Below are 15,889 nucleotides of genomic sequence, written 5' to 3'. Positions count from 1 at the left end.
AGGATGTACAGAGATGCTCCAGATCAGAGCTAGCCATAGCAAAGCTGGAACTGCTGAAGAATATAGCCTCCGACTGGAGTGCTGTGACTTACAGATCAGAGTGGTGGCCTCGAAGCAGACGGGGACGAAGTCGCGTGGCGTTGCTTCCAGTGTCAGACCCGAATGAGGAACTGTGGAGTGGCAGTCGCACTACCTGCTGGCTGACGTGGACGAGGTCACGTGATGGACCGCGGACACGGGGAAGCCTCTCGCGAATCTGCAACCGTAGGTAGTGTTGCACAATTAGGCCACGTGGTCTGGTGGACGCTGTTCGGCTCAGGCGTAGTCATAGGTGTCGGCGATGCTGTCGTTTATCACACTAATAAAGTCATAAGAAGATCAAAACAAATTGCTAAACGATTTAGAAAAGATATCTGTATGGTGCGAAAATTGGCAAGTGACCCTAATTAACGAAAAGTGTGAAGTCATCCACATGAGTCCTAAAAGGAATTGCAATTACGAACAACTTAAATTGGAAGGAACACAAAGAAATTGTTGTGGGGAAGGCTAACCAAAGGCTGCGTTTTATTGGTAGGACACTTAGGAAACGTAACAGATCTACTACGGAGACTGCCGACACTACGTTTGTCCGTCCTCTTTTGGAATACTGGTGCTCGGTGTGGGATCCTTACCAGATAGGACTGACGGAGTACATCGAAAAAGTTCAAAGAATGGCAGTACGTTTTGCATTATTGCGGAATAGGGGAGAGAGTGTAACTGAAATGATATAGGATTTGGGGTGGACATCATTAAAACAAATGCGTTTTTCGTTGCGGCGGAATCTTCTCACGAAATTCCAATCACCAGCTTTCTCCTCCGAATGCAAAAATATTTTTTGACGCCGACCTATATAGGGAGAAACGATCACCGTGATAAAATATGAGAAATCACAGCTCGTACGGAAAGGTATAGGTGTTCGTTCTTTCCGCGCGCTAAACAAGATGAACCCTCTTCCAGGCACTTAAATGTGATTTTCAGAGTATCCATGTAGATTTAGATGTAGATGTAGATTGCATACTTTGCAGCCACGTTCTGTACTATACTGTCGCAGTTTCTTCTATAGTATATGGTCGAAGTTTCATCGAGGTATGTAACTTGGTTCAAATCGTTCAAATGGCTCTGGGCACTATGGGACTTAACTTCTGATGTCATCAGTCCCCTAGAACTTAGAACTACTTAAACCTAATTAACCTAAGGACATCACACACATCCATGTCCGAGGCAGTATTCGAGCGTGCGACCGTAGCGGTCGCGCGGTTCCAGATTGTAGCGCCTAGAAACGCTCGGCCACCCCGGCCGGCTATGTAACTTGGTAGTGACACATCATGCAAAAGTCACTTTCATCCTTAACTTTTACACACCGGTATGCTACAAACGGGTGTTATTTACAACAAAACGCAAATTCTACTGAAAAATACTCACACGTTATGAAATTTTACATGGTCGTTTGCTTTATACTGTATTAGACTGAAACTTCGTGGCAGATTAAAGCTGTTTGCCGGACCTAGACTCGAACTCTGGAAGATAGGAGACGAGGTACTGGCAGGCGTCAAACATTGACGACGGGTCGTGAGTCGTGCTTGGGTAGATCAGCTGGTACAGCACTTGCCCGCAAAAGGCAAGGGTACACAGGAATTGAAATGTGTGCTTAGTTCAAATGTTCGTGAATTCCTAAGGTACCAACCTGCTGAGTTCATTGGTCCCTAGACTTACACACTACTTTAAACTAACTGAAACTAACTTACGCGAAGGGCAACCCACACACCTATGCCCGAGGGAGGACTCCAACCACCGGCGGGAGAGGCCGCCCAATTCGCCTCTAACCGCACGGCCACTCCGCACAGCCGTGTGCTTAGTGAAATGGTGCATGGGGGCTTAATTATTTATGATGCAAATAATTTTACTTTTTAGATTTAGTAGCTGTCTGTTCGGTTACGCTGTCTCGTAACCGGTTGGCCCTGACTAGTATTAGTACGCAATCTGACTGCATAGAATAACAACAAAGAATGAAAGGAAATTTCCGTTACCACAATTAATTAATTAAGTCCCCAGCAACTATAAAAGCTACGAAACAAAAACTACGAACAACAAGGCACAAGTGTAGGTGTTCTGTGTGTGGAAGTGTGATTCAACGTACACATCTGGCACGGTTCTTCCTCAATAAGACAAGATATTTTAAATACCATTTACACTGAATTAATTAAATAAAACTGAAATACTATAATTGCACATAGAAACCCGAATTACAGTCTAATACATGAACACAAGCCAGATGCTTTGTTGACTGAACCTGTGACCAAGAGGCATCGTTAGTTAGGAAATTTAAAAAAAAATAAAAAAATGTTTTTTACCTTCATATATATTGACTAAAAGTACACTCTGATCATTACAACATCTCCATTCGAATAACGTCTGCTGCCTAGCCCATCAAAACAACTGCACACGACATGGCCTCAAATAGTACAGCTATCAACACCCTCTCAGCAAAGCACTAACCACCACAACTTCTGAACAAGCACTGCCAGTGTAGGCGGCGGAATAAAACTCTTTGGCGCAATCTCTGGCGCTGTGACTCAGTGTAGCCACCTTTCAATGGAACGAGTGCCATTAATACACACATAAACAAAAAGTAAATCTGTGGGTTCCCGGGTTAGATTCCCGGCGGGTTCAGGGATTTTCTCTGCCTCGTGATGGCTGGGTGTTGTGTGCTGTCCTTAGGTTAGTTAGGTTTAAGTAGTTCTAAGTTCTAGGGGACTGATGACCATAGATGTTAAGTCCCATAGTGCTAAGAGCCATTTGAACCATTTTTTTAAATCTGTGGTAATGGTCTGTGCAGCAAGTGCAGGTGCTGCTTTGCTAAATGTTAATTTGCGCAAGAGGCTCTTCAAGAGACAGAAGAGTTTTTCTATCTCGTAAGAAGTAAAGGTAAAAAACGAAGATGCAGTAGTTTATCGTAAATCACTGGAGCAACGACGGGTCCTAACGACTGGAAAAGACGGCTAGTCATCCCCGTTTTCAAGAAGGGGACACATAATTACAGGCCTATATCGTTGACATTAGTCTGCTGTAGAATTTCGGAACATGTTTTATGCTCAAGAATTATGACATTTTTTGGGTAACGGAAACCTTCTCCTTAAAAATAAACACGGGTTCCGCAAACAGAGATCGTGAGAAACTCAGCACGCTCTGTACCTCCATGAGCTTCATAGCGCTGTAGACAAAGGCACTCAGGATGAATCCGTATTCCTTGACATCAGGAAGGAATCTGACACCCTCCCGCACTGCCGTTTAGCGAAAAAATACGAGCTCATCGAGTATTGGAACAGATTTGCGACTGGATTCAAGACTTCCTTGCACATAGAGGTCAACACGCTCTTAACGGAACAAAACTGACAGATGTAAAAGTAATTTCCGAAGTACACCAAGCAACTGTGACAGGACCGTTGTTGTTTACAATATATACTGGGTGAACATTAACAAAACCGAGAAACTGAAGGGACGGATTCCTGACTGGATGTGGAGGAAAAAAGGTCCGATGAACTTATGCCCGGAAACGCATCGTTGCCACCGTAGATGGCGCTGATGAATGGAAGTTCCTCTGACCACGTGGCGTGTGTTCCCTGCTTGTAGCAGCCTGTCTGATTGACGCTGCGTACTGTAAGCAGCAGAATGGTCCGGTATTCACGTCAGGAACAACCTAAGATGGTGTTTGTGTACGGCCAGGCAGATGGAAACGGTCGAGAGGCAGCACGGCTATATCAAAATAAGTACCCTCACAGACGCCAACCACATCACACAACTAATATTTTTTTCATAATGCGGGGCCACAGTCATAACATATTTCTTTAAAGTCAACACCGCCATTAGACTGTTGTTTATTTACAGTGTTACATTTACACTTACACAATAATGATTTCGGCTTCAAAGTGCCACTATCAAGTGTTTTCTGAAAGCAGGGTAGACAATAACAGTAAAATACGTAACAAGTGATATAACCGTATAGCCAGCCCGGTTGGCCGTGCGGTCTAACGCGGGCGGGAAGGAGTGCCTCGTCCCCGGCACGAATCCGCCTGGCGGATTTGTGTCGAGGCTTTTAGGCGGTTTTCCATCTGCCTCGGCGAATGCGGACTGGTTCCCCTTATTCTGCCTCAGTTACACTATGTCGGCGATTGCTGCGCCAACAAGTTCTCCACGTACGCGTACACCACCATTACTCTACCGCAAACATAGGAGTTACACTCGTCTGGTGTGAGACGTTCCCTGAGGGGTCCACAGGGGGCCGAACCGCACAATAACCCGAGTGGTTCGGTGTGGGGCGGCGGAGGGATGAAGTGGACTCAAAACAGATGACGTAACTTTTAATTTGAAAGCTGTATGTCGAAAGGTTCGGGGTTGAGACGCGCATCTGTGCTTTAAGGTTAAACAGATTAGGAAACAATATGACAATGATAAGGCTTACTTCAAAGCAACCAACCTCTTAATTTCAATCAGTAACCAAGCTGCGTCTGGATTCCAACCGTCCCTTCTGACAATTTCATTTTGGCTAAAGCCCTCGTAACAGTTGGCCGTTAATATTTTCAAAGTTAAACTGATTGTCAGTTAAGACCGCTCTGAAGGAACGTCTTAAAACATTACTTGTGAACACTTACTACAAGAGAACTCACTCGGCGGAACCTCAAGATCCAGTTACAATACACCAATAATGACCCTGTCTTTCAAACACAGTAACAAATAGCTTAGTACAACAGGTTGTTCAGATTATAACTAATAACTGAGAAATGCAATTACAATCAAGGAATTGAACTGGTTAACATCTAAATGTAACCATTAGGTCCCTCTTTTAACGGCAACATATACCTTAGTACAATCGTTCCGGCTGTATTTACAACCAGGAGCTGATTCATTAGAACATCAATGATAGAGTGCAAACCACAAAGGAAAGACAATATAATAGCGGGACAAATTTTCAAACGACAACTAGTGTCTTAGTACAATACTACGGCCTATATTTACGACCAAAGAGCCGAGCGAGTAAAACTCTGAGCGTCGGATACAAACCAGAAAATAAAGGCAGACAATGACACAAATCACCACGACGATAACAGAATGTTACTCCCCTTTATTAGCAAGCAGTTCGATGGACCCACGGTGCGTCGCAGGGGTTACTGAGTGGTGCCGGTGAAAGCCGGGTAGAAGAGAGCAGAGAGGCCACGAGGGGTCGTCCGACACGAATGTTGCCAACCAACAGACGGGATGTCGGCCTGCTGCTTGTAGTCGACGCTGACCCCAGTGAAGTACTCCGGTATCTTCACTCTGCGCAGGCCCTCCTTGTGCAGCTCGCGGCTTCATCGGCAAACAAAGATCTTCTAAGACACAACCCATAGATACCAACTCTTCCTCACAGATGTTGGCAATGGGGCCGCAAGATGGATAGTCTATACTACACCTGAGCCAGTGGCGACAGAAAGAACATTCTACTAACTCACTGACGATAAGACTCATTACGCTTTGCCTGGGGCCGTCAACATTAACATTGGATTGTTGATGACTGGAAACATGTTTCCTGGTCGGATGAAATTCGTTTCAAACTGTATCGAGCGGATGGACGTGTACGGGTATGGAGACAACCTCATGAACCCATGGACCCTGCATGTCAGCAGGGGACTGTTCAAGCTGATGTAGGCTCTCTAATGGTGTGGGGCGTGTGCAGTTGGAGTGATATGGGACCCCTGATACGTCTAGATGCGACCCTGATAGGTGACACGTACATAAGCATTCTGTCTGATCACCTACATCCATTCATGTTCATTGTGCATTCCGGCGGACTAGGGAACTTCTAGCAGGACAATGCGATACCCCACACGTCCAGAATTGCTACAGACTGGCTCCAGGAACACTCTTCTGGGTTTAAGGACACTGGTACTTTCCCATCTCAATATTATGTAAAAATCAACACCTATTTCTTTCAGGCACTGTTTATAATGTATATGTCTTACATATTTTTTGTTGATATCAGGTATTGCAGCACACTTTCTAAACAAATTAGAAGTATTTTGAATATTTTTGAAACTGCTTGGGGGTTATTAAAAAATTACAGAAATTGATGCAATTTTTTTTCCAAAATACTTCCTCAAATTGAGGTACCCTTTAATCCAATGTTAAACATTTGAAGGAGACCAAATTTTTATCAAATTTGCATGACATGATGGCTGAGGTTCTAGACCTATTTAATTCCACCTATTGTGTATATTACAAGAATAAAAAAATATCACATCTTACATTTTAATTTTTATAATTTTTCCTAATAAAAATGTTATTTTTTCTATAATTTAACTGATTCTGCAATAAAGCTTAGGTCTACTACATAAGTATGGACTATTACAACTGACATAAAAAATTAGAACAATGCTTTATAAACTTAAGGAAACATTTGTACCTGAATTCTGAAAATACAACTTGCGGGAATTTGCGAATGAAGATATGAGACCAATTAAACTGTCCCTCGGAACATTCCTAAAGCATAGTCTTCATCCTGCAGCATTTCTTTATCTTCAAGCTTCCTCTTGGCATTCATTTTAGCACGTCTTGCTTCTTTGGTAACTTGAAGAGCGAATCTTTCAGCTTCATGCACCTGTTGCCTGTCACACGCAAGCAATTGTTCTTCCATATTAGAGCAACAATTTATGCCTAAATTTCTCAGGACTTCCAACCTTCCTATCAGTCCATCATTAAAACATATCACTGCGTCTGTTACACCAACTTTTAATGTATTTAGTCCTACAAAAACATTCTTCAGTAATCTTCCATGGTTGAAACTTTCATTTGTATTCTGAGTGCCCCCGTTACAGACATTTACTAAGCAAAACAGGGTCACTCAGGTCTCTAAAAACTGGTTTTATTTCATTCATAACAGGCTCAGGAAGAGAATGCTTATGATGTTATATTTGACCACTTTCTTTTGCTTTATGGTAATCTTACCAAGAATCTGCTCCTTCAGGACAAAGTCCGTGAACAGCGTGGTCATCTGTGGACAACTTATGAAAGTAGGTGGCCCATACAGCTTTTCTCATTGCTGTAACATCATTCAGAGCTGCTGTTCGTCTAATGGCCTCGCCATAATAACTCTGAAGAAGGTCTATTTCAGTTTCTGTTAATCTGCCTCGGCCAGGCGGAGATTTTCCATCAGATAGCAACTTTCCTTTCATTTCTCTTCGTAGTTTCCTCAGTCTAGCACCCATCCTCTTACATGTCCACAACACTCCAGTTTTATTACCAAGGTATCGCCATAAACATTGAAATCATTAATTTTATTGTATCTAACGTTATAAACGGGCACCGACCTCTGAAATATTTCCAGAGCTCCATCACACTCCATACCTCCACTGTAACTGTCATAATTCTTAGAACACTGACGTTCAATATGTCCTTCAGTGTTACCATGGCAGGTGTGGCAGTACTTAGATAACCACTGAACATCAAGAACTTTTCCATTCTCCAGAGAAGTAGCACAAGGAACGATGTCCTCGACGTTGCCATGTCCCATCAAGTGCAACAGGAATGTTCCTGGTTTCACTAATATTTACAGTTTCTTCTACTGCACGTTTCATAGATGCTTTTGACACAATCGTCAAGGCACCTAAAAGTATTCTTATGTACTTGCTGAACCTACTGGGAGGAGGAGGAAGTTCCATCAAACCACAAAATGTTTGAGCAGCCTTTTTTTTCCTTCTCCTATTGCACGCATTGCATACACTAACTTCAAATTCACATCATTTGAATTATGCACAAGGTTCGAAGTCATTTTCGAGGTAGATTTATTGCAGGATCTACACAGAACAACTAATTTTGACGCTAAGCCCTTCCTGCTACTTTGTTGTTCAGTTATTTCCAGACAGCCTACACCATCACATTGTTTACATTTCGCCACTTCTTTTATCAAAGAAGATAAGATGCCCACATCAACAACAACAAATCCACTACAAACAGCGTCATTGTTAACACAACAATTTGAATCACCAGGAGGCGTGCCATGTGGGAGTTTCTTCCCTGAAGAACTGAGACATAGGTTACATTAGCTTGCTTTGTTTGTGAAGTGGTTACCACGGAATTTCCTTTTATTGAATCTCTTGATGTGTGGCATAGTTCGTATTTAATGCACACTAAAGGATATGTACTTCCACAAATATACAGGGTGTTACAAAAAGGTACGGCCACACTTTCAGGAAACATTCCTCACACACAAACAAAGAGAAGATGTTATGTGGACATGTGTCCCGAAACGCTTAGTTTCGTTAGTATGTACTGTACTTCCTCGATTCACCGCCAGTTGGCCCAATTGAAGGAAGGTAATGTTGACTTCGGTGCTTGTGTCGACATGCGACTCATTGCTCTACAGTACTAGCATCAAGCACATCAGTACGTAGCATCAACAGGTTAGTGTTCATCACGAACGTGGTTTTGCAGTCAGTGCAATGTTTACAAATGCAGAGCTGGAGATGCCCATTTGATGTATGGATGAGCACGGGGCAATAGCCGTGGCGCGGTTCGTTTGTATCGAAACAGATTTCCAGAACGAAAGTGTCCCGACAGGAAGACGTTCGAAGCAATTGATCGGCGTCTTAGGGAGCACGGAACATTCCAACCTATGACTCGCGACTGGGGAAGACCTAGAACGACGAGGACACCTGAAATGGACGAGGCAATTCTGCGTGCAGTTGACGATAACCCTAATGTCAGCGTCAGAGAAGTTGCTGCTGTACAAGGTAACGTTGACCACGTCACTGTATGGAGAGTGCTACGGGAGAACCAGTTGTTTCCGTACCATGTACAGCGTGTGCAGGCACCATCAGCAGCTGATTGGCCTCCACGGGTTCACTTCTGAGAATGGTTCATCCAACAATGTGTCAATCCTCATTTAAGTGCAAATGTTCTCTTTACGGATGAGGCTTCATTCCAACATGATCAAATTGTAAATTTTCACAATCAACATGTGTGGGTTGACGAGGATCCGCACGCAATTGTGCAATCACGTCATCAACACAGATTTACTTTGAACGTTTGGGCAGGCATTGTTGGTGATGTCTTGATTGGGCCCCATGTTCTTCCACCTACGCTCAATGGAGCACGTTATCATGATTTCATACGGGATACTCTACCTGTGCTGCTAGAACATGTGCCTTTACGAGTACGACACAACGTGTGGTTCATGCACGATGGAGTTCCTGCACATTTCAGTCGAAGTGTTCGTACGCTTCTCAACAACAGATTCGGTGACCGATGGATTGGTAGAGGTGGACCAATTCCATGGCCTCCACGCTCTCCTGACCTCAACCCTCTTGACTTTCATTTATGGGAGCATTTGAAAGCTCTTGTCTACGCAGCCCCGGTACCAAATGTAGAGACTCTTCGTGCTCGTATTGTGGACGGCTGTGATACAATATGCTATTCTCCAGGGCTGCATCAGCGCATCAGGGATTCCATGCGACAGAGGGTGGATGAATGTATCCTCGCTAACGGAGGACATTTTGAACATTTCCTGTAACAAAGTGTTTGAAGTCACGCTGGTACGTTCTGTTGCTGTGTGTTTCCATTCCATGATCAATGTGATTTGAAGAGAAGTAATAAAATGAGCTCTAACATGGAAAGTAAGCGTTTCCGGACACATGTCCACATAACATATTTTCTTTCTTTGCGTGTGAGAAATGTTTCCTGAAAGTTTGGCCGTAACTTTTTGTAACACCCTGACCGAAACACCAGAGAAAACCGTACTGGCGACTCTTAGGACGGGCATCCGGTATATATTGTGTCTTGTATATTCGTGGAAGGTCCATGGAAATACCGTAAGAGAGATTAGGTCGCGCAAGGAGTCATTTTTGCTTACCTGTACGCAAGCTGGATAGAAAAGAAAGTGGCAAATAATGATATGAAATACCACGCACAGTATAAAAGGTTATGGAGGACGTTAACTTCGGATTTCGTTTCAGATTCATGTTCCGCGGTGCGGCGAGCTTGCTCTGACACGCACCGCTGCCGTTGCGTAACTGTCGCACGTGTCATCGCATTGCGCGAGACTGCCATGCTGCAACGGCAGTCACGCGACGACGTGTTGTTTTGCTCACATCCTGACTGAGTCACCCGCATTCACAAATCTACTCATTCTTTTAGTTGTCGGCCGTCCTCGCGCGCTGATATCACTGAATGAAGTGCTCACGGATATGGAGAAACCAGAGCCGTTGCTAGGTGTTTTGCCGCCCCTGGCGAGAACTGAAAAATGACCCTCATTCTTTTTTACTACCATCCGTCTCCACGATATCCCCCCCCCCCCCTCTCTTCACCACGACCATCCAACGGCATAACAATACAAATCTATTATACTTTGTCGTTAATCTAAGATGAGCAAAAGTTCAAAAACGGTTGAAATGGCTCTGAGGACTATGGTACTCAACTTCTGAGGTTATTAGTCACCTAGAATTTAGAACTAGTTAAACCTAACTAACCTACAGACATCACACACATTCATGCCCGAGGCAGGATTCGAAACTGCGACCGTAGAGGTCGCGCGGTTCCAGACTGCAACGCCTAGAACCACACGGTCACTTCGGCCGGCTGAGCAGAAGTCCTCGTTTTCTGGGGTAGTCCTCAATTTTCATGCTTTGTGCTTTATCCCTTTAAAATAAATCGAGGAGAACAAATGTCCTCAGTTTCTTATTTCTTGTCCTCAACTTGTGAAATTTCCCTAAATAACTGAAACAGAAAGAATGTGCTGTACATTTTAAACTGGGACTAAACTGGTTCAGAATGGTTCAAATGGCTCTGAGCACTATGGGACTTAACTTCTCAGGTCATCGGTCCCCTAGAACTTAGAACCACTTAAACCTAACTAACCTAAGGACACCACCAACATCCATGCCCGAGGCAGGATTCAAACCTGCGATCGTAGCGGTCGCGCGGTTCCAGACTGTAGCGCCTAGAACTGCTCGGCCACCCCTCCGGCGACTAAACTGGATATACCAGTACAATCAAATTTGTAATCATTTACTTACTTTACGTAACTGAAAGAAAATGAACTAATAACGATGTTTAGCTATTTTCCGGTGTTAATGAATTTTTCTTTAAATACATAAATTATTCTACACTGATGGCAGACATAACGAAGCACCAACCTAGGTCACCTGGATAATCGTGGTATTGTAAAGTGTCTGCTTTAGTTAATTGTGTTTAGAATGGAGAATAAATCTTTTTTTGAACAACCACTTTCTGGCGATTAAATAAATAAATGCCTTGTTTGAATTTTGTATTGAGAGTTCTATAACTTTCATTAGCCGTCCCGGTGGCGCAGTGGTGCAGGTGGTTGGGTTCTGATAATTCGTCTGAGATGGGTCCAAATTCGAATCCCGGTGCGGCATGGATGTTGTGTTTATCTAAAGGCATTGGCTCTTTCCTTTCCCTGGAATCAGCCGCTCTAAATTAAGGATGGGCGACTGCTTGTAGCCCATTGAGTTGCTCACGGCACATGCCAAATCAAAAAATTCTTACATTTTTCTGATATTTGTATTTTAACACAGGTAATATTTCACTTAAATTGTAATTTAAACTGTAATTTAATGATTAAATTATAGTATATACAGAAGTCGTTTCAACGATGTTATCGCACCAGGTGAATTTGCTTGAAACTTGACTAATCAGTCAGCCGGCCGAAGTGGCCGTGCGGTTAAAGGCGCTGCAGTCTGGAACCGCAAGACCGCTACGGTCGCAGGTTCGAATCCTGCCTCGGGCATGGATGTTTGTGATTTCCTTATGTTAGTTAGGTTTAACTAGTTCTAAGTTCTAGGGGACTAATGACCTCAGCAGTTGAGTCCCATAGTGCTCAGAGCCATTTGAACCATTTTTTTTGACTAATCAGTCAATAACTTCATCAAATTTTTGATGACGTGACGAACTCAAACTCGAACTTTATCACGAAAGGCATCATCATTGTTAGTAATAATATGTTTCAGTGTTCAAGATTATGAATGCTTCTACGAGTTCTTATCGTGACAGTGTCCGCCACCGGTAGCTGAGTGGTGCCGACACGGTAGCTCAGCGTGTTCGGTAAGAGGGTTAGTTACACTCTGTAATAAAAAAAAGACTGAGTTAATCGATCAACAACGAACTTAAACGGGTGTCTTACGACGTCAGCCCCGAGCAGATGCAATGAACAAAACCGAACAAAATGAGATTTAAAGCCGGCCGGAGTGACCGAGCGGTTCTAGGCGCTACAGTCTGGAACCGCGAGACCGCTACGGCCGCAGGTTCGAATCCTACCTCGGGCATGGATGTGTGTGATACCCTTAGGTTAGTTAGGTTTAAGTAGTTCTGAGTTCTGGGGGACTGATGACCTCAGAAGTTAAGTCCCATAGTGCTCAGAGCCATTTTTTTGAGATTTAAAAAAAGAAAAGAAAGTGCTCAGCGCAACAGAATGTCAATCCTAAGGGCCCGGGTTCAATTCCCGGGTGGGTCGGAGATTTTTCTCTGCTCAGGGACAGGGTGTTGTGTTGTCATCATCTTCATCCTATCACCGTCATCTAATCATCATCATCATCATCATTCCATCCCCATCGACGCGCAAGTCGCCAAAGTGGCGTCAAATCCAAATACTTGCACCCTGCGAACTGTCTACCCGACGGGAGGCCCTAGTCCCATGACATTTACATTTATTTGTCCTGACAGTGCACCAAGCCAATGCAAATTTCTTTTGGACCTTACTTGTGTGAATGCAACCGTCAGTAAAGTGTAATATGCAACATAGAGATTGCATTGTGCTCTAATGTGTAAAATATATTGAAACAACGGCTTGCAGTCACGAGGTACACAATTTCTACAATTACCTGTTGTCGATAAACAAGTCATGACACTTTCTTCCTGGTTGTTATTTGCATATACGTCAGATTTTAAGAAAACGACAGCTAATTTGTTTCAGAAAAGACAATGCAGTTTTTTTTTCTCGTGCTGCGAGCCTCAGACACTCTGAGACACTTAAGTCAGACACAGACTCATTTTTATGTATGGGTACGATGTGTAAGTAGGCTGTTTAGGTTTTTATATTGGTAATGCCACGTAGCGCACTGTATGAAAATCACTGGCTGTGCTGTGTGCAGTCTGTGGCTGGGTGGCATTGTTGTAATATTCGCTATTGTAGTGTTGGGCTGTTGGCTGTTAACAGCGCTTAGCGTTGCGCAGTTGAGGTGAGCCGCCAGCAGTGGTGGATGTGGGGAGAGAGAAATGGCGGAGTTTTGAGAGCGGATGATTTGGACGTGTGTCCATCAGAGACAATAAATTTGAAAGACTGGATGTCATGAACTGATATATATATTATGACTTTTGAACACTATTAAGTTAAATACATTGTTTGTTCTGTATCAAAATCTTTCATTTGCTTACTATGCCTATCAGTAGTTAGTGCCTTCAGTAGTTAGAATCTTTTAATTAGTTGGCAGTAGCGGCGCTCGCTGTATTGCAGTAGTTTGAGTAAGGAAGATTTTTGTGAGGTAAGTGATTCATGAAAGGTATAGATTATTGTTAGTCAGGGCCATTCTTTTGTAGGGATTATTAAAACTCAGATTGCGTTGCGCTGAAAATATTGTGTTTCAGTTTAGTGTTAATCAGAATAAGTAAAGAGAGAAATGTCTGAGTACGTTCAGTTTTGATCAGCTGTTTGAAAAGCAAATAATGTAAGAGGTTTATCAGCACAGTCATTCATAAACTTTTCTAAGGGGACGTTTCAGATGAAACGCACTTACCTTTTACTCCTTTTAGATATGCTGGCGGAGAAGAACGAAGCCTAGCTTGTGAATACGTGATCGATTATCCGCAGGTAATAATAGTAGAGCTTAAAGAAATCAACAGAATCACTTGGCACAACTGACGCTTGACAAATGATTTTCAGTGGCAAAAAACAAAGAGAGGACTGAGGGAGGTGTGGCATCGAGTCGTACCATGACCGCAAGCCAGCGCAGGAGTCCCGCTCAATCGCTCGAAAGAGAAGAGTCAGGGTCATGTTTATTTCCATTTCGTACTCACAAGCAAAATTTCTCTTTGCACCCCCCCCCCCCCCCTCAGATTTAGTGGCAAAATGGTCCACTGGATAGCCCATCAAGAGCTGAACACAGACCAAGCGTGGAAACAGGAAGAAAGTGTACTCAGCTGTGGAAAAATAAAAGCAAAATAGAAGTAGTGAATGGTCCATATTTAATACGTGTAATATCGAGCGACGTTAATGGCAGCCGTGTCGTCGTTTGAGCAATCACGGTGTAAGACTGCGGGGGAGGGAGTGGAGCGTGGGGAGGTCCGGGTTCTAATGTCCCTCGTGCACCATTTTTTTTCACATAATTACTAACTGTCCGTCCGATCATTGATGTCTATTCGCTGTATTCAATTTGTGTGTGTGTCAAGGCGCAATGTCCGTTTGCAACAGCGACGTGTAACGAATGGACCTCCAGACGTACACACCTCCTATTTGTTCTACACAGTTACCATACGTTATGCCTCTTGCGTTCCGTTTTGAAAGTTATGACTCTTTAATTCCTTCGTTGCACCATAGTCCGCACCCATTTATTTGTTGTTTTCGTTTCTATGAGAGATCTATGTGGCATCCCGCCTGCTCGCATTATTCATAACATTTACTTGCGATGGTAATATATCGTTACGACATGACTCACATTCTGTGATGTCTAGGGAGCGCAGGCGAGATGCCGCATAGACATCTCACAGAAATGAAAACGAATAAATGGCTGTGAACCGTGTTACAACGAAGGGATTAAAAGAGTCAAAACTCACAAAACAGAACGCAAGAGCATAATATATGGTACCTGTGTAGAACAAATAGGAGGTATGTACGTCTGTACGTCCCTTCGTTACATGTCTCTGCAAATGTACGTTACGCCACGATACACACCCAAATTTGAATACATCGAACAGACAAGTCAATGACCGTATAGAGAGTTCGTAATTTTGCGTAAAAAAGGGGCTCGAGGGAGATTAGAACCCAGATCTCCCCTTCCGCAGTCTAATACCGTGATCACATTTTTTTTTTTTTTTTTTTAAAATTTTGTTCGGTATTGTTTGTTTCGTTTGGTCTGGACCGACGTCACATGACATCCGCTCAAGTTGATCGCCGATACCTCTATTCATTTTTTTTTCTATCCCAGAGGACAATCGGCCCCCAAACATAAACACCACACAAACGACGACACGGCTGTCATTAACGTATTTTTTATTAAAAGTGAAAATCCTCCAGCTGTACTTAAGATTTCATATTTATTTGGCTACAAGTTTCGCCGGTCGCGCTGGCCGAGCGGTTTCTAGGGGCTTCAGTCCGGAATCGCGCGACTGCTACGGTCGCAGGTTCGAATCCTGCCTCGGGCATGGATGTGTGTGATGTCCTTAGGTTAGTTAGGTTTAAGTAGTTGTAGGTTCTAGGGGACTGCCGACATCAGATGTTAAGTCCCATAGTGCTCAGAGCCATTTGAAACATTTGAGCTACCAGTTTCGACGTTGCATCAACGCCATCTTCACGCCCGTACACTTTGATGATATCAATAGTGTGTGGCTGAGTACTAGAAGTCCGCGGTGAGACCAATACGTGCTAACGTCGAAACTGGTACCCAAATAAATATGAAATCTTAAGTGCAGCTGGAAGAGTTTCATTTTTAATAAAAATTATACCAGCCGATGTCCCACCATCATCCAATTTAAATATGGATGTACGAAGGTCATTAACATCGTTCAATATTGCACATATTACATTTGAACCATTCACCTTTTTTTCTACAGTTCGGTACACCTCCTTTCTGTTTTCATTGTTGATCTGTGT

General features: G+C 43.4%; 1 long non-coding RNA gene across 1 annotated transcript in view; it reads right to left on the bottom strand.

Annotated features, from left to right (window-relative positions):
• The window catches only part of LOC124615840, a 415,576-nt gene that overhangs the window by 361,170 nt on the left and 38,517 nt on the right, over positions 1–15,889 (bottom strand). Inside the window, exon 2 of the long non-coding RNA XR_006979812.1 lies at positions 93–256. This is a non-coding gene — a long non-coding RNA (uncharacterized LOC124615840). The remainder of the gene's footprint in view (positions 1–92; positions 257–15,889) is intronic.

This window comes from Schistocerca americana, chromosome 5 (assembly GCF_021461395.2).
Source record: "Schistocerca americana isolate TAMUIC-IGC-003095 chromosome 5, iqSchAmer2.1, whole genome shotgun sequence".
NCBI classification, from domain to species: Eukaryota; Metazoa; Arthropoda; class Insecta; order Orthoptera; family Acrididae; genus Schistocerca; species Schistocerca americana.
The sequence above is the reverse complement of the archived record's forward strand: the minus strand, read 5'-3'. Positions and strand labels throughout refer to the sequence as shown.